The sequence below is a fragment of the Sphaeramia orbicularis genome, chromosome 9, assembly GCF_902148855.1.
Source record: "Sphaeramia orbicularis chromosome 9, fSphaOr1.1, whole genome shotgun sequence".
In the NCBI taxonomy this organism is placed as follows: Eukaryota; Metazoa; Chordata; class Actinopteri; order Kurtiformes; family Apogonidae; genus Sphaeramia; species Sphaeramia orbicularis.
Window position 1 is genome coordinate 43,510,319 of NC_043965.1, and position 24,964 is coordinate 43,535,282.

The following is a 24,964-nucleotide window of genomic DNA, read 5'->3' on the forward strand; positions in this document are numbered from 1 at the left end:
TTGATAAAATTGCACATTTCGGGTTGTTCATCGGTTTTTATTTATGTATTTATTTGCATTTTATTGTGAAAGAATAGTTTTGTAAATGTAAATATTTTCACAGTGTAATGTTATTTTTTTACTTGAATTTTTTCCAAATAATTTTTCACAAAGAAAATTTGTCGTCATTATTTATGGGTTATTGTGTGGTTATTTTTACTGGAGATCACATTGGTCTGTATGTGGAACCTGAACCAAAATGATTTGGACAACCTGGACTGTTCAGGTTCATTTTTACACTTTCATCCTGCAGGGCCGGAGTGGAACCTTTGGTGGGCCAGATTTGGCCCCTGGGCCACAAGTTTGACACCTATGATCTATGTAGCCTGCCGATTAATCGGGCCGATTATAGCGTATCACCAATTAATCAACATCGGCCAATGTGTAGCCGATGTGGCCGATATATGAACTTTTTTTTGCTGCACGGAGATTCTGTCGCTCGCTGCTCCTGTGTGTGTGTGTGTGTGTGTGTGTGTGTGTGTGTGTGCTGACTGTAGAATAAGAGGAACTTTAAAGCAAATTAGTTTCACTTTCACTCCTGCTCTGACAATGACGCTATCATCCCCCCACACACAATCACAAAATCAAGGCGCTATCCCCCCCGATTGCGCTTTCTGACAAAGATGGAATGCTTATCCCACCCCCCCACCCCGGCGAAAATCACCAACCACTACCGCACGCTCTTGGCGCTAAGCACCCCCCCACCCCCACCCCAAAAATCACAGACCTCGTCTTCCCCCCCACACACTCCCATGTCCGTGCACTTCCTGTCTACCTCACAGTTTCATTCTGCCAGCAGGCCTGGGTGTTAATAGTGTAGGGGAGACCGGGGACAGTTGTAACACAGGTCAGTTGTAACTCTTGCTATTGCTCCAATCAGGAACAACTTAGGACTCACCTAATTCACTCTGCACATGCTCAGTTTAGTCCTTAGTCCACATAAGAAGTTGTAGTGCCATGAGGCGTACACATTTCAAATTTGTGAGTGAAAACAGAATTGTGTGGTCAGTCATATTTTTTGCTTTAATCATTTTTGTGATTGCATAGTTTATATTTGAAAGTTGTGTAAATTATATTTGTGAGATAAACAAAGATTTATGCAACTGTTTATCCACCTGTCCACAATTATCTAATATACAGGGGTTGGACAAAATAATGAAAACACCTTCACCTCAAGATGATAATGCCCCAATCCATACAGCTAGAATTGTTAAAGAATGGCATGAGGAACATTCTAATGAAGTTGAACATCTCGTATGGCCGGCACAGTCCCCAGACCTCAACATTATTGAGCATTTATGGTCAGTTTTAGAGATTCAAGTAAGACGTCGATTTCCACCGCCATCGTCTCTAAAAGAGTTGGAGGGTATTCTAAATGAAGAATGGCTTAAAATTCCTTTGGAAACAATTCACAAGTTGTATGAATCAATACCTCGGAGAATTGAGGCTGTAATTGCCGCAAAAGGTGGACCTACACCATATTAAATTATATTTTGTTGATGTTTTAAGGTGTTTCCATTATTTTGTCCAACCCCTGTAAGCTTACACTGGTCAACAACAAATTTATTCTTTAAGTTTTTTGAGTTGATTTAGGATAATTTTGGTGTGCTGAATCCAAAAATCACATTCATTTTGCTCAATCAGGTCAACTTTCTGAACTATGCTACATATTGGCTTTTTAACATTTTTGCTTACATTTATGGGCATTTTCACATCATATGATACAAAATTCTTCCATATTTCTTGCAATAAACGAGTTCTGAAGATTTTACTTTTGCCAATTTATGATTAATGTTTTTTTTGTTTGTTTTTTTTTAAATATTACAGGTGAATGAAATGGCTTTGACTAGAAGATCTTGCAAAAATAAGCCTGACGTATTCTGCTACATCTGCGGTGAATACACCATTGTACCTAACAGGAATCAAGTCACAAGTTTCATAAAGTGTGCTTACCAATCTTATTTTGGTATTAATTATTATATTTTGTGAAAAGATCCAATTTTTCAAAATCAAATTAGCAAAAAAACCTGACCTGATTGAGAAAAACAGATGTCATTTTTGGATTTAGCGGTGCAAAATGGTCCTAATTCAGTTGAAAAAACCTAGACAACTTGCATAAAACATTTTTTTGTAACCCAGTGTTATTATATCCTGTGTAGATCAGTGTTCTTATTTCATATATCGGCCAATATATCGGTTATCGACCAGTATCGGATATCCGTCGATATATTGGATATCGGCTTTTTTTAGCCCCCAATATTGGCATTGGCCCCAAAAATCCCATATCGGTCGGGCTCTAGATCTATGCCATTGAAAGCAATTACAAATGACATTTAAAGGTTGGCAATGCCTAAAGACTCACAAAATTTGAGTTATTCTAACAAAAGAAAGACACAGCACATGGGATTATCAAACAAACTGCACGATTAAATGATGAATGATTAGTAGAACATTTATAACTGTGCATATAAACCATATCCTAATGAGTATTCATGTCAGAAATATGCTTTACAAATAATGAATTCAGTATTTATTAATGCTTAACTAATGCTTCATAGTTTGTACTTATTATAAAGTGTTACCCAACTTTCTGCTAAAAAGCTCCACTTTGTCTCACATCGTCGTAATCTGCTATGATTTGGTGAAACGCTTCATCTGATTTTAGTACAAAGATTAGATATCTTCCCGTCATAGAGATTTACATGGTATTTACTCCAGTTGGATTTATGGTGGTGACTTTGTTGCCCGCGCATAAACCAAACTGAACTTGGACGGTTATATACGGGCCGGCGCGCCTCCAGCTATAAATTGGATCACGATGCAGCGAATGAGTCTGGGCTGAAGCTCCGAGCAATAGTGGAATCATTAAGACATCATCCTCGCAGAATATGTGATGTGGATGTTTACAGGCCAGAACTGGAGCCTCGTATGACACTAATCCATAACATATTCCACGCTAGGCTTCAATCAGCACCATCTTGATAAGAACTCAGCTCCACCTTCCACTATCTATCTCTGCCTTCTTCCTCTTCACTGCAATATTGTCTTTTCTTTTTTTTTTTTCTTTTCTTTTTCTCGCTGTGATTACGAGGTGAGGTATTAGCGGTCATCTTAGCGCTAGATAAACCCATTTTAATTAAGATGTTTGTGTACAGTTCGATTAAGCAGATCTAGTTAATTAAAGTCTAGGTTATTTTAAGCAGCTAATTAAATCTATTTTCTGCAGAAGCGAGGTATATTTGAACACTGATAAGAATAGTCAATACCTTTTATTTGCAAAGTATATTGTTTGCTTGGCTAGAATGACATTTGAAGGGTTCAAGCTGTAATCCATACGCAAACAGAATGATACTCATCTTCAGATTTTTAAACCCTAAAATCTAAACATGTATGTTAAGATAAAGATTATTTTCTTCCTATGGAAACATGATTTGCAACGCTTGCAAGTGTGCATATTAACCCTTTCATGCATGAATTACGAGAACCTTAGTAAAGATTTTTTTTTTTCTTGAGTGTTTTTATTCCTCCTTACACATGAAAAAAAAAAAAAAAATGCGATCTTTTTTTTTTTTTTCTCATAGTTACAAAAATGTCAGTGCATTTAATTTTTGAAGTAAACAAACATGTGTTTAAAACCCAGTATCAGAAAGTACGGACGAGGATTAGGGCCACTGGAAAAAAATACAATAAACTAAGGTCCAATATGTATTTCTTATTATTATTCTGAGATTAACGTCAGAATTCTGAGTTTAAAGTCAGAATTTTGAGGCGGGGAAAAAAGCAGAATTCTGAGTTTAAAGTCAAAATTCTGAGGAAAAAAAGCAGAATTCTGAGTTTAAAGTCAAAATTCTGAGGAAAAAAAGCAGAATTCTGAGTTTAAAGTCAAAATTCTGGGGAAAAAAAAAGCAGAATTCTGAGTTAAAGTCAAAATTCTGAGGAAAAAAAAAGCAGAATTCGGAGAAAAAAGTTAGAATTCTGAGAAAAAAGTCAGAATTTGGAGAAAAAAGTTAGAATTCTGAGAAAAAAGTTAGAATTCTGAGTTTAAAGTAAAAATTCTGAGGTAAAAAAAAGCTGAATTCTGAGTTAAAGCCAGAATTCTGAGGAAAAAAAGCGGAATTCTGAGTTTAGAGTCAAAATTCTGAGGAAAAAAAGCAGAATTCTGAGAAAGAAGTCAGAATTCTGAGTTTAAAGTCAGAATTCTGAGGAAAAAAAGTCATAACTCTGAGTTTAAAGTCCAGTGGTCCTAATCCTGTTCCGTAAGAAAGTAATATGAAAACAATGAAAAAACATTTTTAATGCTGCTAATCTGATGTTTTCTCACATTTTAACATATTCTAGTCCTAATTATTACTCACGTCATGAAAATAACATGCAAAAAAAAACAAAAAAAACCCAAAACCTTTGTGTCTAGCAAATAACAGGTGATTTACACTCAAACATGTTAGTGCAGGTCAGGTTTATGAAGAACACCAAAGTGACAGGAATGGTCTGAATATCAGTGTATGGGATGATGCGTAAACATCCACTGTGTCGGCTGATATGGAACTAAAACAACAAAACCCATGAATATACAAAAGAACAGCTGGAGAGGAACTGTCCACTGGAGTGACCACTGTGCATGAAAGGGTTAAAGCGATTGATAATTCCAGTTTGCATAATGAAATCGAAAGTATCCGACAACATATTGCAAGAAACAAATACACAAATATATAAATATATATATATATATATATATATATATATATATATATTTTTTTTTTTTTTTTTTTTTTTTTTGTTTTTTTTTTCAGTTATTCCTACAAAATGAAAGTTAAATAACACAGTAAAATGTCATATTCATGTAAATATGAGTGTTATCACTACTATTATTATTAGTCTTTGTTGTATTAAATAAATACTGGGAACAGATGAACACTGAAACACAAACTATAGGTGTAGTTTTATTTTCTGAAAAAAAAAAAAAAAAGTAACATATATGACATATAACATAATGAACAAAAATAAACACTTCTGCAGGTGCTTTTCTCTCCTCGACTGATACGTCTCACTGAGCAAGAGTGAAGGTGTGGTTATAATATATGAGGTGAGAAGTCTTGTTATTTTCTAGCTGGAAATGTGGTGCCTGAAATTTAGCGCTGCACGAAATTATTCATGGCTGCATCACAAAAGCACCGTCTTTGAATGAAGGTCATTTTAGAGCAGGGATGTCAAACATGCGGCCCGCGGGCCAAATCCGGCCCACCAGAGGTTCCGCGTGGGATGAAAGTGCAAGAATTAAACTGAAGATATTAACAGTCAAAGGTGTCGAAATTATTTTAATTCAGGTTCCACATACAGAACAATGTGATCTCAAGTAAAATAATAACATAATAATCCAGAAATAATGATAACTACTACATTCTTCTTGAAAAATTAGGTGAAAAAATGTGAGTAAAAAAAAAAAAAAAAAAAAATTACAAAACTATCCTTTCACAATAAAATGCTAATAAATACATAAATAAAAACAAATATGAACCTGAAATGTACAATTTTAACAATATTCTGCCTGTTACTAAATGTTTTGTGCATTTATAGATCCACCGTGATCTGTAAGTTGTGACGTAATATGGTAGAAATTGTTCTTATTTTAGTTCCAAACTCCAAAAATTTAATAATATTCTGAATGTTATCAAATGTTTGTGTAATATTGTGTGTAAATGTACATGTATAAATAATAAGTTGAGGCATAATATTGCTAAAATTGCACTAATTTGTCTAATGAAATTTCAGTTTTTTCAGGTTATTCATATCTTTTTCTGAAAAATGCAAATATTTTCATAATTTAATGTGGGTTTTTTTGTACTAATACAGAAAAAAACTTGGAGTTGTCATTATGTGTAGGTTATTATGTCATTATTTTACTGGTCCGGCCCACTTGAGATCAAATCAGGCTAAATGTGGCCCCTGAACCAAAATGAGTTTGACCCCTCTGAATATGAATAAAAATAAAATAAATCAATCAAATAAAAACGTATGCAACACTATATAGGGCCTTATAACTTTGATTTTGATACTCAGTACATTTTTATTTACAATTATCCGATGATAGTGCTTTACAATGATAGACCAGAGGTGCTGTGTATTTAAGAAAACAAAGATAAAATTAAACTTCACTGGTCCAACAACTGGGAAATTCACCAGTTAAGTCAGCAGGAGCAGGACAAAGTACAGGGGAAAAAAATGTGTATGTAGCATGAAAAAAAGTAGTGCAAAAAACAATACAATAAGAACAACAATAATTTACCATCTATATACAGTCGCAGAAAAATGTATTAGACCACAGGTGTCAAACATGTGGCCCGGGGGCCAAATCTGGCCCGCTAAAAGTTCTGTTCCGGCCCTGCAGGATGAAAGTGCAAAAATGAACCTGAACAGTCCAGGTTGTCCAAATCCTTTTGGTTCAGGTTCCACATACAGACCAATGTGATCTACAGTAAAAATAACAACACATTAACCCATAAATAATGACAACTGCAAATTTTCTTTGTGAAAAATTACGTGGAAAAAAAATTTAAGTGAAAAAAATAACATTACACTGTGAAAATATTTACATTTACAAAACTATTCTTTCACAATAAAATGCCAATAAATACATAAATAAAAACAAAGATGAACAACCAGAAATGTGTAGTTTTAACAATATTCTGCCTGTTACTAAATGTCTTGTGCATGTATAGATCCACTGTGATCTGTAGTTGTGTTAATGATAATAAGAGATGGAATATTGTAGAAATTGTTGAAATTTTAGTTCCAAACTCCAAAATTTTAACAATATTCTGCCTGTTACCAAATGTTTATGGAATATTGTGTGTAAATGTACATGTATAAATAATAAGTTGAGGCAATTGAGTTAAAATTGCACAATTTTTTTTCTGTTTTTTCAAGTTATTCACATCTTTTTTGTAAAATGTAAATATTTTCATAATTTAATTGTTTTTTCTTTTGTACTAAAACAAAAAGAAAAACTTGGATTTGTCATTATTTATAGGTTATTAAGTCATTATTTTACTGGTCTGGGAGATCAAATTGGGCTAAATATGGCCCCTGAACCAAAATGAGTTTGACACCCCTGGTTTAGACCATCAAAAGTCACCAGAAACAATGGTTATGGAATCAAGTACAAACTCCCATGTGTATCATGTGACTAAAACAAACAGAGAAGAAAACATGGAATGCCTAAAAACACTATTTTTTTTTTAATTCTAGAAAGGAAAAACAATAAATGATGCATTTTAGATACAATGTCTTGATTTTTTTTTTTCTTAGTTTAACCAACCTAAACCCTCCCACCCTTCCCACATACACAAAAACTGCCATTAAACATGAAATTAAATAAATAAGTTAATTAATAAATTATTTTTTTTTAAAAAGGGGTAGGGGTGGGGGCACACAGTAAAATAAGTTATAACGTGGGTAAATAAATAAGGCAAGGCAAAGCAAGTTTATTTGTATAGCACATTTTATGTACAGGATAATTCAAAGTGCTTTAAAACATAGAAGCATCACAGGAGAGGCATAAAAATACATTTAAGATCAGAAAAAGTTAAAATAACACACATTAATTATATTCAAAACATTAACATTAACGTGAAAACAGACATTAAAATCATCAGCTATAAAATGTGATTTTAAAGTTCATTTAAAAGACATTATTCAAGAGTTGAAGAGAAAGTTGTAGTAAACTATAAACATAAATAAGGGACACTTTAATGCGTTGTTTCTAGCTTACAGGGTATATGATACTACTGGAGGGTGTTGAATCTATCAAAATACAAAATTAAGGGGTCCCATAACTTATGCAACATTCTAATTCATCCTTTGGTGAAATACTTTTTTTTTTTTTTTCTAATTTTAGGAAAAAACATCAGGTCGCTAAGCCAAACAGATCCTTTTGTTGGTTCAGGAGATTTCCACTGTAGAGCTCTAAAAGCACTGTTTTAGTCAGTACAATGTCATAGCTATTGATGTAAGAACTGAAGTGATTTTGGTTATTATCAAGAAAACATGGAAAAAGGGTAGATATCAGCTCTGAAATTAAACTACTATGAGTTATTTTTGTTGTTATCATTATATTTGTTCAAACAAATGTACCTTTAGTTGTACCAGGCATTGAAATGAACAAGAAATTGAAGAAAACAAGGGGTGGTCTAATAATTTTTTCCATAACTGTACATATTTACATCAGGAGTAAAATTGCACAGTGTGTCAGACAGTACTGATGGGACGGAAAAACATTATTATGAATTTATTTATGTTTATTTACAATATGCTGTACTTCAAAATAATAATCAGGCTTGCAGTACTATATGCAACATTACTAAGAAGTTATCATTTTTCATATTTTTTTCATCTGTGACATATATTTCAGCCTTCAGAAGCAGTAAGACTCAATAAAAACACACTTTTAGGTCCAATCCCAATTCACCCCTTGGCCCCTCCCCCTTACCCCTACCCCTAGGCCCTTGCACTTGGCACTACCCCTTGGAACGGCGCTGCAAGGGGTAGGGGTTGAAACATTCTCCTATGAAATGGGACGGCCCTTCCAGACCTGTTCCGTCATCAGCAGTCATCGATACTGCTATAAAAAGATGCGACAACTTTGTTTCCAAAAGTATTCGCAGTGCCGTCAGTAGCTGTAACTAGGGATGGGAATCGATAAGAATTTAACGATTCCGATTCCATTGTCGATTTTGCTTATCAATCCGATTCCTTATCGATTCTCTTATCAATTCTCATTGGGTGAGGGAATAAAAGAGTACAAACGGGTGTGTTTGCATTAACTGTCTTTTATATTTCCACCTCTGCACAGAAAATATAACGTATACAGTATGTACAAATAATAATAACAGATGATGTGGGGCCCGGTTGGGGGGGCGTGCAGTGAAAGTGAAACTAAAGATGCTTTACTAATTCCTCTATTACCGGTTCGACTCTGCCCATCTCCTGTTGTTGTGCACCTCATTTCCTTTCCCCTACCTTCGAAAACTTGTATTTGAGGGGGTACGACATTTGTTGCCCACACCGGAACCGGAACTGGGCTGGGATGACGTCCTGGTGTTCACTCTGCCACTAGATTCACAAGCACCACTAAGTAGCGAATCAAATGAATCATGCTGTGGACAAATGTTGGAGCATACTGGAGGGATTCCACCCTTTTGAAGACATGGAAGCTTCGCCAGTGTTCCAGTGGACCTGGTGTCGTCTGTTTGGACCTGGTGTCGTCTTTTTAGACCGTTTCTGCCTCAGCGCCATGTTGGCTACGTTCTGACAAAAACAATGCAGCGTACGCGTGACATCATCGCGCATGCACAGCGAAGGCGGAATCGATAAGCAGAATCGTTAAGCAGGCAGGCAAACGATTCCAAGGAACCGAGCTGCTGGGATCCGGTTCTCAAAAAGAACCGGTTCTCGATTCCCATCCCTAGCTGTAACCGTCTCTGTTCCATGGGCTTTGGTCATCTTTTCGCGGCTATCAATTAGAAACCGCAGAAATGCGATCTGTAACACATTGAAACAGCGTTAAACTGTCGATCAAATGATTAAGTTGTTCACGAAGAAAATACGTGCATTTTGTTTGTTTCTTTCATCTCACTGCTGCACTTTTTGTCTGTGTTTACCTCCATTTTGCCGATGATTCAAACAGAATTATGGGAAATTTCTCCTACCTCTCTGTTCGTAGTGTGGTCCTGAAAAATCTCCATTTCAAGAGCTATGCAGCCCTCCACCTTCACCCTTCCCCTCCGTCTAATTGAGAATCAGGACAACACTACCCCTTCATGTGTATGTGCAAAAGGGAGGGGGAGGGGCCAAGGGGTGAGTAGGGATTTCAGCCTTGATCAAAAAGTACTAAGTTATGAATTCTTAGGACCAAAAACACATTTTTTTTTACATTTACAGTTATTCATAATATTCTCAAGTGTAAAATTATCATATATTGATTAATAATCAGGGTACAAGTCATACATTTAACTAAAGCATGACTCCTGATTAATTCTTAATAATAATTAATGCAAGATCTATGTCAAAAGAATTCCTTTTATCTTCATGAAGCATTGATCAAGTCATTGTGCCTGTGCATGATCACTTCACACTTACGCGTTCAGAAATGATAATTCACATTTTTATTAATACATTAATTGATATTCCACCAAATTAATTCTCTGTGTAGGAAGAACAGAACCTGTTTTTAACTCCATCAGTGTAACACTTTCACATGTTGCTAAGTGACCCAGGCTTCAGTGAAAAAGCATAAATAACACATAATGTGTTCATCGTGACATGTGAGTTTGGTTTATTATCAATAAATGCATGAAGTGACTGAATTAACACTCCTTTACTGATGAGTATGAAGTGAAGGCATAAATCCACAGAGATTAGAGGTCAGGGGGAGTAACAGGAGTTCATGATGTATCTTACATTAATTCATGCATTAAACTATCATGAGTCCTTCATTACTCAAGCATTAGTGTATGATGTTTTCATGAAGTGTTATCCAACATTTTAAGATTTACTTCTGCATGAACTGCAACTACAGTATGCATTTACAGGAACAGTTTGTGTTGCATACTTGTACTTTAGGGCAGGGGTGTCAAACTCACTCTAGTTCAGGGGCCACATTCAGCTAAATTTGGTCTGAAGTGGGCCGAACCAGTAAAATAATAACAGAATTATATATAAATAATGTCAACTCCAAAATTTTCACTGTTTTAGAGTGAAAAAAGTCAAATTAAACAATAAAAATGTATACATCTACAAACTATCCTTTCAAACAATGTGAATAACATGAGCAAACTGAAAAAAATAAGTGTAATTTTAACAATATTATGCCTCAGTTTATCATTTACACATGTTCATTATAACTTACAGATCACTACAAATACACAAAACATTTAATATCAGGCAGAATCTTGTTAAAATTGTACTTACTTTTCTTAAAACATTTCAGATTGTTCATATTTGTTCAGGTTATTCACATTTTTTGTGAAATTATACTTTGTTTTAGTGTAAATACATGAAAATATGTACATTTACAAAGAGAGAAATTTGGATTTGTGAGTATTTATAGATTATTATGATTGTATTTTACTGGTCCTGCCTACTTGAGATTGAATTGGTCTGAATGTGGAACCTGAACTAAAAGGATTGTTAATATTTTAGTGTAATTTTTGCATTTCACAAATTCATTCCAAGGGCCGGACTGGACCCTTTGGAGGGCCGGATTTGGCCCCCGGGCCGCATGTTTGACACCTGTGCTTTAGGGCGCCCCATTTTTGAGTCTTCTTTTCCGTTCAAGTTCTTAATTCGATCAGTTAATCTCGTATATATTAGTAACTCCCCCCCCCAAAATTTTGGCTCAATCCGTAAAGTTTTAGACAATTTAAACAAATTTTTTTTTTTTCAGCTAGTGTTCATCTTGCTGTTGTCTCATTTTCGGCCTGAAAATAAAATATAACCACATGGCACTGCTCTTCCATTCCATTCTTCTGCTCCGTGTCTCAGTCTGTGCATGCGTTGTGCGTGTGCTGGTGGGCGGGGCCATCTGAGCCGACAATTTGCTTGTTTACTTTGCGCTGCTGAGTCACGTGACGGCACTACATCGAAAAACAAGAGGGGGGAGGAGAAGCAAAGTGTGTCTGCTCCGCACTAAGACAGAAATGGTGAGTCTGCTGACCTGGCTGTCGCCTCTTTGACAAAACCGCAGCAATGAATACAAGAAAAAAACTGAAACTAAAGTACCGATCTCACCACGCTACTATCGATCTGATACCGATACAGACTTGGCATTGAGACTTTTGATACCTGGATCAATCCCCCCACCACTAATGATCGCAAATGTTTACGTCAAAGTAACAAAAATTATACCTTGTGTTGACCTAAACCACAGATAGGTTGCATGATGCACCTCTGTGTTCTGTGCTAAAGTCATGCATTGGCACATTCTGTACCTGTTACATTTATTCCAAAGCACATTCTAGAAAGAAAAAAACTGTATCTTGCTGTAAAAGAAATTTCCACCAGGCAGTGTTGTGTAGGCACATACCCACAGCTACAAGCAAGAAGCCAGCTAAGCACATTAAACTTTAGCTGAGACAAAGAAGTAAATTAATGTACAGTGATGATGCTTTGCAAGCACAGTCAGCAGGGACCTTTAAAGCTCCTTTAAAACCACTTCAAGTATATTTTTTATGTCATTACAGGCTAATGACTGAGCGAAAATGAGACAGATTTTAGGTATTATTTCATGGAAGACTCAGTGAGTGTGCTTTAATATTACTGTGTAAGAGTCGGGTGATTAGATTAAATTAGATGTTATATGTTATGTTACAGTTTCCCAGATGAGCTCCAACCACTACCAAGGGAACACACAAAACCAAAAATGTGACAATGTATGGCAGTGGTTCTCAATCTTTTTTGGCTCGTGACGGTATTTTAACATCACAAATTTCCCCCAGACATTCAAAACAGATTCGCCCTGAGTACCTTAAGTCTCTGGATGTGCAGGGACTGTCTTGGTTGACACGTCTCTGTAACATTGCGTGGCGGTCGGGGACAGTACCTCTGGATTGGCAGACCGGGGTGGTGGTTCCCCTTTTTAAGAAGGGGGACCGGAGGATATGCTCCAACTATAGGGGGATCACACTCCTCAGCCTCCCGGGGAAAGTCTATTCCAGGGTACTGGAGAGGAGGATCCGACCGATAGTCGAACCTCGGATCCAGGAGGAACAATGCGGTTTTCGTCCTGGTCGTGGAACGCTGGACCAGCTCTATACTCTCCATCGGGTGCTCGAGGGTTCAAGGGAGTTTGCCCAACCAGTCCACATGTGTTTTGTGGATCTGGAGAAGGCGTTCGACCGTGTCCCTCGTGGTATCCTGTGGGGGGTGCTTCGGGAGTATGGGGTCCGGGGCCCTTTGCTAAGGGCAGTCCGGTCCTTGTATGACCGAAGCAGGAGCCTGGTTCGCATTGCCGGCAGTAAGTCAGACCTGTTCCAGGTGCATGTTGGACTCCGGCAGGGCTGCCCTTTGTCACCGGTTCTGTTCATAATTTTTATGGACAGAATTTCTAGGCGCAGCCAAGGGCTGGAGGGGGTCCGGTTTGGGGACCACAGGATTTCATCTCTGCTTTTTGCAGATGATGTTGTCCTGTTGGCCTCATCGAACCTGGACCTTCAGCGTGCACTGGGGCGGTTTGCAGCCGAGTGTGAAACGAGCGGGATGAGGATCAGCACCTCCAAATCCGAGGCCATGGTTCTCGACCGGAAAAAGGTGGTCTGCCCTCTCCGGGTCGGTGGGGAGTCTTTGCCCCAAGTGGAGGAGTTTAAGTATCTCGGGGTCTTGTTCACAAGTGAGGGAAGGATGGAGCGTGAGATTGACAGACGGATCAGTGCAGCGTCTGCAGTGATGCAGTCGCTGTACCGGTCGGTTGTGGTAAAGAAGGAGCTGAGCCGAGAGGCGAAGCTCTCGATTTACCGGTCAATCTACGTTCCTACCCTCACCTATGGTCATGAGCTTTGGGTCATGACCGAAAGGACGAGATCCCGGATACAAGCAGTTGAAATGAGTTTCCTCCGTCGGGTGGCTGGGCGCACCCTTAGAGATAGGGTGAGGAGCTCAGTCACCAGGGAGGAGCTCGGAGTAGAGCCGCTGCCCCTCCGCGTCGAGAGGGGCCAGCTGAGGTGGCTCGGGCATCTGTTTCGGATGCCTCCTGGACGCCTCCCTGGGGAGGTGTTCCGGGCATGTCCCACCGGGAGGAGACCTCGGGGAAGACCCAGGACACGTTGGAGAGACTATGTCTCTCGGCTGGCCTGGGAACGCCTCGGGGTCCCCCCGGAAGAGCTGGAAGAAGTGTCTGGGGAGAAGGAAGTCTGGGCATCCCTGCTTAGACTGTTACCCCCGCGACCCGGCCCCGGATAAGCGGAAGATAATGGATGGATGGATTCAAAACAGAGACATTTTATATGCTAAAATTAATTTGTTTTGGATCATGTAATAGCTTGCTACACTATGTTGCAAATAAACATTAATTTTCCACAACATTTAGTCTATATAATGTATATTATTATGGACAGAGGCAGTAAAGCCAGGTGTAGATTACTGCACAAAGTGAGAATTTGTTTTCCCTTGGTCAGGATATGTACAGTCAGTCCAGCTTGGATTTACAAGGCTGACAATTAATACTGAACAAACAAGAACTCAAACTATGAATTATGAAAGAGCTGCATCATCTGAAACCGACCACAATGAACATTTGAAAGATAAACAGAACCACAGTGCTTCAGTTTCAGCTTCACAGTTTGTCACGTCTGTTATGGATTGGGATTGTCTCTCTCAACTCACTATATATTTTTTATTAGTAAGTTTTAATTTTTATCAATTACTAGAAATTTCAGGCGATCCCATTTCAATTCCAGGCGACCCCACGTGGGGTCCCGACCCCAGGGTTGAAAAACACTGCTCTAATCTCTAAGAGTCTTTCAAGTAAAGGCCTGGTACTTTCTGTGGCTGGGATAAATAAAGGCCTGGGCCACTATCTTAGGAAATAGTGCTGTGTCGGTCAGGAACGAAATGGCTCTGAGAACTGGCTCTTTGACGTGAACAACGGGAGCCGGCTCCTTTCTTTTTGCAGTTTCTAATTTTTTTTTTTTATCACTCTGTAGAGTGTATAAATAAAGGTGTATTTATAAAATAAACATGTGATATACTGCATGTTTTTTTTTTTTTTTACATTAGTAATTCATATTGCGTATAACTTTATATTCATTCATTCATTTTCTGAACCCGCTTTATCCTCACTAGGGTCACGGGGGTCGCTTGGATCCTATCCCAGCTACATAGGGGCGAAGGCGGGGTACACCCTGGACAAGTCGCCAGTTCATCGCAGGGCTTAACTTTATATTATTGTTGGTAATAAATTAATTTAAGCATCAAAAAATCTGCAAGAGCCACTCGGGAGCCAAAAGAGCCGGCTCTCTAAAAAGAGCCGGAATTCCCATCACTATTAGGAAATATGGTAAACACTTTTACTTCACCTGTGCTAACAAGGTAGATTTCATGACGATGCCTTCACTGATAATTCAAGTATATGCATCAGTAGCTGATACACAACAGAACTGGCAGGTTTCATGGATAAATGCAGTGTCAGTGTCACTTTTAACTCAACATAAATTTTTTATTATTAAGTTTTTATATTTATTTTAGCAATTACTAGAAATTTCAGGTGACCCCATTTGAATTCCAGGCAACCCCATGTGGGGCCCCGACCATAAGGTTGAAAAACACTAATGTATGGAATAAAACTGAAATCTGTCTTCTCAGTCTTTGATTGAGAGACTAAAAACCAGTTGAGAGAATAATAATGGCTAATATAGACAGTTGAAGTCTGAGTTGTGTTAAGACATAATTAGGGATGGGAATCGAGAACCAGTTCTTTTTGAGAACCAGATCCCAGTAGCTTGATTCCTTGGAATTGTTTGCCTGCCTGATTAACGATTCTGCCTTTGTTGCGCGATGACGTCACACGTATGCTGCATTGTTTTGGTCAGAACGTAGCCAACATGGCGTTCAGGTAGAAACAGTGAACACCAGGCTGTCATGTGGTTCCGGTTTGGGCGATAAACGTCGTACCCCCTCAAATATAAGTTTCTGAAGGTAGGGAAAGGGAAACAAGGTGCACAACAACGGGAGACAAGCAGAGTTAAACTGGTAGCATGTAGTAGAAATGCGGCAATAGAGGAATTAGAAAAGCGTCTTTAGTTTGACTTTCACTGTACGCCCCCTCCCAAACCGGGCCCGGCGTCATCTGTTATTATTATTTGTACATATTGTATATCTTATATTTTCTGTGCAGAGATGGAAATATAAAAGACAGTTAATGCAAACACACCCGCTTGCACTCTTTTATTTTCTCTTGAGAATCGATAAGAAAATTGATAAGGAATCGGATCGATAAACAAAATTGATAATGGAATCGGAATCATTAAATTCTTGTCGACTCCCATCCCTAGACATAGTGTTTACTGAATTTAAAATTTTAATAAAGATGTGTTTGCTTTATTTTCTGCAGGATTTTTTAAGATTAACATACCAGCTGGTTCAGTGTTGCTCTTGTAGGTCTATCTTCTTCACTCCAGAGGGATTTTACTTTGGATCCCTTGGGACCTTTCAGTTAAAAAAATTAGCCATGAGGCCCCCTGACAAGAATCTGCCATGAAAACTAAGCATATTCTGTCTTCGGTCGACCGTCACCTTAGCAGTCGCGCTTACATTCACAGCTGAAACGTTTAATTGAGCCAGTGTGTGATTGGAAACTAACTCTGCTATTGTTGCTCTTGCAGGTTTAAGTAGAAAGAAAAGTGCCACATCGGAGCATGTCAACACAATTAATATTTAACAGGTGGTTTGCAAAAACGATCTGTTGTGTTTGCATGTCACCAATACAAGATGCCAGTCTATAGCCGCTTTCAGACAGAGATCCCGGAAAAACTGAGTTGGTGATTCCACCTTGTTTCCACCATTGACTGATTTCCACAGTAAAGCCAAAGGAATAACAGAGGTGAGACAGGCTGAACTGTTACACAACAGACCCGTGTTCTGGAATCAAAGGGGCAGTGACGCAACGCAGCATATAGCGTGACGTATAACTTGCGCATTGGAAATACCCTGAGCATAGCGGTGTTGGCTCTCAGAACAACAATGGAAGACGAACAGAGCACAGCAATGTTTATTTTAGCAGTCCAGATTTTAAGTTTAAAACAACAGCTTGTGGATCTCGGTGTCTTCTCAGTTCAACAACTTTCTGGTCGTGTTGATATGTTTGTTTACTGTGCACAGACCGCGTTCATTTTTAAATCCTTCCAGCGTGTGAGCCGCACACAGTATGTCAGACCTTGGTTCTGGGGCACTGATAAGGGACGGAGGGAGGGGGTAAACATGACAGATTCATGGGGCCCAGTATTTGTGGGGGGCCCATAGAGCAGTGGAGAGGGTCAAGTGGTTACAGAAGTTGTGAAAATTTTGTGTAAGATCTGCTGTATAAGAAAGGTGTAGAAGTTGGGAGGTGAACACTGAAACAATGTTAAGTTTTGTTTTCATGGTATCATAAGTTACGTTGTTTATGGACCGCACCCCCACATACGTACCCCACCTGGTCTGAAAGATTGACAAGACAGTCAATAGTCAATTTATGTAGGATCCACAATGATTACGCTTTCATGGGGCCCATAATTGGTAGCGGGGCCCCTGCCTTGGTTGCGGATTGAGAGGTGTTCCTTTTACAAAGCATTTCGGAATCATGATTCCACCTCTATCACGACTCTGTTAGTACCTCCAGAGGTGTTACACAGCCATGACCAGTGGTGTAGTCCAGGGTATATGTATATAGGGAGTATACCTACTTATTTTTCAGTCAGTAGTGCGTATACCCACTTCTAAATCCCCCTGATGTGCACCATTCAGTAGTATCTGAGCCAAATTGTTCATTTTTCCCCCAGGATGGTGAAGTCATGACCCGCCCTACTCTGCCTCTAATTGGCTAGTACTTGGTACCTTCACTGATTAGTTTGGTTAACTTAGGCGTGAGGACTGATGAGCCAATCAGATGCAGAGTAGGGTGGGTCATGCAGAGGAAAATATTGCTAACTAGCGCTGTCCACCTCTGGAACCTGATTGGACACCTCAAGTGCCAGTGCCACCCCAGCTGATTGACAGGTCACTGCACGTCTCATTGAAAGATGCATGATTATTGGAAAAGTGAACAAGAAAGGCAGAGTAAATGTGTTTCAAATGAGTGACACATATCGAGAGAACCTACTTTCATGGAATACATAATTCTTAGGTAAGTTTTAAGGTGGTTTGCCTCATGTTGAATACATTTCCATTCATGCAGCTGCTTGTATGACCAGTAAAACCTACAAACTGCTCCTGTTCAAGTCATGATAATTTTATAATAGTGAGCAAATACTACTGATGGATTTTTGGGTAAAATAAATAGAACAGTCTGACATGTCACTGTTTCAAAAATAATGTATTTTAAATTGAACCCGTAAGTCATGACTTCAAACCATGACTCACGACTTTGTAATGTTCCAGGCAAGTCACGCCAAACTGCCTGAGCACAAGGAATTGTGGTAGCTAGACATAAACAAACCAGCATTGTGGATCATACGCTGTTAATTTACAATCATTTCTGTCGCCAAAGGTGTTTGTTCTTTGCTTATTTAAGGGAAACAGAGGAGGAAAACTGGCGCATAAGGCAAGAGAAGCTGTTATACCTTTTATGTTATTTGTATATTTGGATACGTATTTGGTATTTATTTATTCTTGCACTCATTGGACTGAAAAGTAGCTAATGCTATTGTAGCTGCCGACTTACTTTTCAGTCATCATTGCGTATACCCACTTCTAAATCCCACTGATGTGCACCATTCAGTAGTATCTGAGCCAAATTGCCCATTTTTCCCCCATGATGGTGAAACCATGACCCGCCCTACTCTGCCTCTAATTGGCTGGTACTTGGTACCTTCACTGATTAGATTGGTTAACTTTAGGCATGAGGACTGATGAGCCAATCAAAGGCAGAGTAGGGCGGGTCATGCAGAGGAAAATATTGCTAACTAGCACTGTCCACCTCTGGGACCTGATTGGACACCTCAAGTGCCAGTGCCACCCCAGTTGATTGACAGGTCACTGCACGACTCATTGAAAGATGCACGATTATTGGAAATGTAAACGAGAAAGGCGGAATAAACGTCTTTCAAATGAGTGACACATATTGAGAGAACTTTGATGGAGTACATAATTCTGAGGTAAGTTTTAAGGTGGTTTCTGAATGAGTCACTGTTTTAAACTACTGGTCATATGACTGCACATTTAGAGGAGAAGAGAAGTCACAAATAGTTAAACCAGTGGTTCCCAACCTTTTGTGGCTCGTGACCCCATTTTAACATCACAAATTTCTGGCGACCCCAGACATTCAAAACTGAGACTTTTTTTGTTTGTTTTTTTGCTAACATTAATTTGTTTTAGCAAATAAACATTAATTTTAGACGACATTTAGTCTATATAATGTATATTTTTTATGGATGGAGGAAGAAAAGCCAGGTGTAGATTACTGCACAAAGTGAGAATTTGATTTTCCTTGGTCAGGATATGTACAGTCAGTCCAGCTTGGATTTACAAGGCTGACAATTAATACTGAACAAACAAGAACTCAAACTATGAATTATGAAAGAGCTGCAGCATCTGAAACTGACCACAATGAACATTTGACAGATAAACAGAACCACAGTGCTTCAGTTTCAGCTTCACAGTTTGCCATGTCTTTTATGGATTGGGATTGTCTTTGTCAGCTTACTATATATATTTTCATTAATTTTTATTTTAATTTTCATCAATTACTAGAAATTTCAGGTGACTTCATTTGAATTCCAGGCGACCCCACGTGGGGTCCCGACCCTGAGGTTGAAAAACACTGAGTTAAACTGTGTGAGTAGGCTAACGTTATGAAAGGCTAATGTTTTCCTATGTTTGCCTCATGTTGAATACATTTCCACTCATGCAGCTGCTTGTGTGACCAGTAAAACCTACAAACTGCTTCTGATCAAGTCATGATAATTTTATAATAGTGAGGAAATACTACTGATGGATTTTGGGGTAAACTAAACAGAGTCGTCTGACATGTCAGTGTTTCTAAAACAGGGCGTTTTTCTGGACTACTTCAGAAAAAAAAAAACAAAGAGGGGAAAAAAAGGCCGAAATTTAGAGTACACCCACTTCTCAGGGACCACTACACCACTAGCTGTGACAGAGGTGGAATCAAATGATTCACCATTTCATTTCCACAGATGTCATTCCGGAATAAAGGTGAAATATTCCCGGAACAGTAGTGCTGTGTAAAAGGGGCTGATGATGAAGTCGTGCGCTGTTCTTGCTCGTATTCTGCAACTTGCCTGCACAAAGACACGACGGAGCCACTACCTACATACTGCGAATAAGTGGAGATTAATTACAGATTATCTCCTAATGATCCTGGCGTGGGTTTCTAACACATGAATGAAGGAAAGCCCAGAGCAAAAGAGTGTGGCACCCAGTGTGAAACAAATGAACCGGTTTTACGCTTTAGTTCAACTCTGCAGAGATTAACACCCTAATAAAAAGGGTATGCAGCGAGCAAAACAGCCAAACATCAGGACATCATGAATAAACCAGAGACAGAGAGTGAAACGCAAGCTGGAATTCAGCTGCAGCAGCGCGCATCCATAAAGCTTAGCCTGTTGAGACACCAGCGTATGTTTTATCAAATCTTCATTTTCTGTTCTCCATTGAACACAGATCCGACACTTTAATGTGAACCAAATGGGGGGAGTAGATGCAGAGTATGAAAGCAAAAAGCCCATCCCAGGGGAGCATCCAGGGCCTTCATACTTAAAACCAAGGCTTATTCTATTTAATATTTACCGCGGCGTGTGCTGTTCACGGCGATGATGCATGCAGCACACAGTAAAAAGCCTTGCCTTAACAGTTAGCCACCCACTTTCTACTAAAAGACTAACGCTGACATGCATTTTCAATGACAAAAAAAAACAAGTTTGCTCCAACAAATCAAGGCTGACGGGAGGTAGCGGGGGCAAGTGAATGCGGCAGCTGCACGGTAACTCAACAACATGTTTGCTTACAGTCTAGCCTTAGCATAAGAGGCGGTGGGAGAAAAATAGATCTGTTTAGCACATGACAGCTTCCATCAATCAGGTGCGAGCGCTGGAAGGGGAGACACCGGCGGGATCAAACAGGCCTCCTGTCTGTTGCCTCCACACTGAGCTCCACACTTGACTTTCCCAGGCAGGTAGCATTTCACCCCAATGTCTGAATGGGCCGCATTCTCCGGGGAATCGCACTACAGCGCACACATCTTTAACAATTTATACTCCAGAATGGTGTTCGTTCTGAAACCATGCAAAGTCGTAAACAGGATCCTGCATGTAATATAAATCCACGACGGCTGTACGATCAGCTTTTAGCGTGAATTATTGATGTGACGTTCACGAATGAATCGAATCTTTTGAACGGCTCTTTGAAATGAACGATGGGAACTGAGTCTTTGTAAAGAGCCGTTCCTTTTTTTTTTTTTTTTTTTTTTAAGGAGGGAGTGTCTGATTACACTGGGTTACAAAGAAAAATGTTTTTTGCAAGTTGTCTAGGTTTTTTCAACTGAATTAGGACCATTTTGCACCGCTAAATCCAAAAATGACATTGTTTTTTTCAATCAGGTCAGGTTTTTTTGCTAATTTGATTTTGAAAAATTGGATCTTCTCACAAAACATAATAATTAATACCAAAATAAGATTGGTAAGCACACTTTATGAAACTTTTGACTTCATTCCTGTTAGGTACAATGGTGTATTCACCGCAGATGTAGAAGAATACGTCAGGCTTATTTTTGCAAGATCTTCTAGTCGAAGCCATTTCATTCACCTGTAATATTAAAAAAAACATTAATCATAAATTGGCAAAAGTAAGATCTTCAGAACTCATTTATTGCAAGAAATATGAAAGAATTTTGTATCATATGATGTGAAAATGCCCATAAATGTAAGCAAAAATGTTAAAAAGCCAATATGTAGCATAGTTCAGAAAGTTGACCCGACTGAGCAAAATGAATGTGATTTTTGGATTCAGCACACCAAAATTATCCTAAATCAGCTCAAAAAACTTAAACAATAAATTTGTTGTTGACCAGTATAATCTGTCAATTTAGTGTCACTGGGGAGGCACTGGGCAGGAGGAGAATGCATTTAAGTAACTACAGTGATTAATCACTGTTGTGTTTTGTGCAATTTTTTCTGTATGTTTACACACATTTATTGTTCTTGTTCTGAGGGAAAATGCACTACAGTTGTTAAGGTATTTAAAGGTGGGGTCTGAGATGTTTTTCTGGAGCATTTTTTTTTTTTTTTTATTATATTCCTTAAAATCCCCTTCACACCCCAATTACAACTGATTAATTAAATGCTCTAACACAAAAATTAAAAAAAAAAATCAGTCACCTGTGGAATGGACAGGACTGAAAAAACACCATCCAATCATTTTGAGCGCCCACTCGAAATGATTGGATGGTGATATGTCTATCAAACTCAACTGCCATTCACCCCTCACCCCTTCCGCCCTCTGCACATTCCCAGAAGTTGGAGCGCTTGTACAGGAAGCATAGCCAGAGCTTGGCTATATTAGCTATATTAGGATGGAAATTTCACCTGCAGACTGTTTTGTCACTACCATAACCCACTAGGAAATGTAACATTAGTCACATAATTCTGAACTGGGGCTGTTCTGGAAGAGTGGCGGTGTTAGAGGAAACTGAATGAGGTATGCATGGATACGCCAGCCGGAGGCTCAGGGGAGGAGCCCGAGGCGGACGGGACCGGAGCAGGGAACGGAGCCTCAGCCGGTGTCGGAGATGGTTCAGCCTGACCGGACCGGACTGTAGATGGCGTCGGAGCCCAACCCGGGTAGAGCAGAGCCGGCGAATTGTTGCTGTGCAGCGCTCGTGAACCCTCGTGAACAAGCATTGCGTGTGCCACCACTCTGGAGGCGTGGCTTCAGAGGGACGTCTAAAGAAAGGGGTTTGGACTTTTGAACTGAGTATTTTCAAAATGTAGCTCACTTGAACCGTTTTTCCAAGATCTCAGACCCCACCTTTAACCCTTTCATGCATGAATTAGGAGAACCTTAATCAAGATTTTTTTCCTGAGTGTTTTTATTCCTCTTTAGGCATGAAAAAAAACCCAATGTGATTGATTTATTTTTTTTTTAAATCCATCTGTTTTTCATGGAGATTGATTTTTTTTTTTTTTTAAATCAATCTGTTTTTCATGGAGGAGTTTGCATGTTCTCCCTGTGTCAGCATGGGTTCTCTCAGGGTACTCCGGCTTCCTCCCACTATCCAAAAACATGCACTAATAGGTTAATTGGTTAATCTAAATTGCCCATAGGTGTGAATGTGAGACTGATTGTTTGTCTCTATATGTTCAGCCCTGCGATGAACCGGCGACTTGTCCAGGGTGTACCCCGCCTTCGCCCCTATGTAGCTGGGATAGGCTCCAAGCGACCCCCGTGACCCTAGTGAGGATAAAGCGGGTTCAGAAAATGAATGAATGTTTTTCATGGAGTTACAAACATGTCCACTCAGCTACACCATGAATTTTATTCTTGAAGCAAAGAAACATGTATTTAAAACCCAATATCATAACAGTGAAATGAAACCATGTTTAATGCAGCTAATCTGATGTTTTCTCACATTTTAACATATTCTAATACTAGTTATTACTCATTTCATGGCGATAATATGCAAAAAATAAATATTAACAATTGATTTCCACTCAAGAACCAATCAACAACAGCAAAGTTTCAATAATGGTATGCTGTACACTTTATGAGATGATGCATGAGTGTCCACTGTGTTGGTTGATATGGAACTAAAACAACAAAACCCATGAATATACAAGAGTAAAGCTGTAGAATAACTGTCCACTGTAGTGACCACTATGCATGAAAGGGTTGAGTAATTGCAAAGATAAATAAACAATATCTTGAGGCAGGGATTGAAAGACAGTGTCTGACCAATTAGTTTATTGAAAGTCATGAGAATTTATTTGCCACAAGAAAATGTACGTAATAGAAAATGTTTTTATTCTATGTGTCCTCCTTCTTTCTCAATAACTGCCTTCACACGCTTCCTGAAACTTGCGCAAGTGTTCCTCAAATATTCGGGTGACAACTTCTCCCATTCTTCTTTAATAGTATCTTCCAGACTTTCTGGTAATAGTTTTGCTCATAGTCATTCTCTTCTTTACATTATAAACAGTCTTTATGGACACTCCAACTATTTTTGAAATCTCCTTTGGTGTGACGAGTGCATTCAGCAAATCACACACTCTTTGACATTTGCTTTCCTGATTACTCATATGGGCAAAAGTTTCTGAAAAGGTATGGATAATAGTGTTAGGTATGATTATGACATCAATATATGTTTGGTTTCAAAACAACTGACGTAGTGCCTGCTGAGAAAAAACTACTAAATGTTCATTGTAAATTTTGCTTCCCCACCCTGTAGTTCAGGTATTTAAGTGATTACAGTGATTAATCACTGTTTTATGCAATTTTTCACAATCACAATTTTTTTTACAATTTTTACACACATTTATTGTTGTTTTGAGGACAATAAAATGTTATTTCATCAGAAAATGTTTTATTTTCTTCTTCATTTTTAGGCTACAGACTATGTACTGTGATGTTTTTGGTCAAATTCCATCATTTGCCTAATGTCACCTCTCATGCCATGTATTTAGCCCACACATTTGAACTAACTATTCTCTTTTAGGGTAAGATAATATTTACTGCCGTGCCAATTAAACACCTTTAAAATGTAATGTCAATCATCAGATGTAGCCTATTTAGTCATGAAAACATTGGTATTTCAAAATAATGCAAAAAACATAAAAGAGCCAGTCTTTTGAACGGCTCTTTTCAGTGAACGGCTCCAGATTGAACGGTTCTCTTCAAAGAGCCAAAAGTCCCATCACTAGCGTGAATGTATGCCTAGCACGTTTAAGAAGACGCATTGCACTGTAATTAGCATAATAGCTCCACTTGCAGCGGCATTAAAATGTGTAGCATGAGAGATTTATACCATAGGTGCTACTGTTTTGGAATTGCTTTAAAATGTAATCCAGGATGTGCACGATGGGGTTCATTTATATGCACCATCAGTAGACGGTGAATCAACATGCTGTATTATCGTCAAATAAACAACAGCCCCAGCACAGATCCACTTAGTTATGATGCAGATTCTCATATAGGTTATATTTATGGACCAGAGGCAAAATTTGTGTGCAAT